Source organism: Panicum virgatum, chromosome 9N (assembly GCF_016808335.1).
Source record: "Panicum virgatum strain AP13 chromosome 9N, P.virgatum_v5, whole genome shotgun sequence".
NCBI classification, from domain to species: Eukaryota; Viridiplantae; Streptophyta; class Magnoliopsida; order Poales; family Poaceae; genus Panicum; species Panicum virgatum.
In genome coordinates this window covers 25,290,599-25,291,175 of record NC_053153.1, presented here as the reverse complement: position 1 = coordinate 25,291,175, position 577 = coordinate 25,290,599, and the positions used below count along the sequence as shown (strand labels likewise).

Here is a 577-nt window from a genome sequence, read left to right as displayed (position 1 = left end):
TCCAGTTTGGCGGCGAGCATGTCCGTCTCCTTGACGGTATGCATTCTGCTCTTAGTTCTGGGCTGGGAACGCTCCTCGTTCCAGGCCTGGTTGGAGACCATCTTTTCAATCAAGGCCGTAGCCTTGGCAATTGTTAGGTCGAGATAGGCTCCTCCAGCAGCAGCATCAAGATGGGCTTTGGATGTTGTCGTTAGCCCATTGTAGAAGCTTTGAAGCATGAGCCACTCATCCATCCCATGATGAGGACAGGCGAGTATGTATTCTTGCAGTCTCTCCCAAGCTTCTGGGATGGATTCCATCCCCGTCTGCTGGAAACTTGAAATTCTTCCACGTAGAGCATTTGTTTTGGCCAACGGAAAGAATTTCGCGAGGAACACCGTGGAACATTTGTCCCACGTGCTGACTGCTTCTTTATTCTTATAAAACCACTATTTCGCCTTCCCCAGGAGGAGAAAGGAAACAGGCGGAGCCTGATGGCATCAGCCGTAACGCCCCGTATGGTTACGGTCTTGCATAACTCCAGAAAGTTCTGGAGATGGGCGTTGGCATCCACATTCGGCTTGCCACAGAATGGGCT

The 577-nt window shown here is 51.1% G+C and overlaps 1 non-coding gene across 1 annotated transcript; it reads left to right on the top strand.

Moving 5' to 3' along the window:
• The first annotated feature begins 231 nt into the window (after window positions 1-231).
• LOC120693576 lies at window positions 232-340 on the top strand. Its single transcript, XR_005683038.1, has one exon. It is a non-coding gene; the product is annotated as a small nucleolar RNA R71 (small nucleolar RNA).
• Window positions 341-577: the final 237 nt, after the last annotated feature.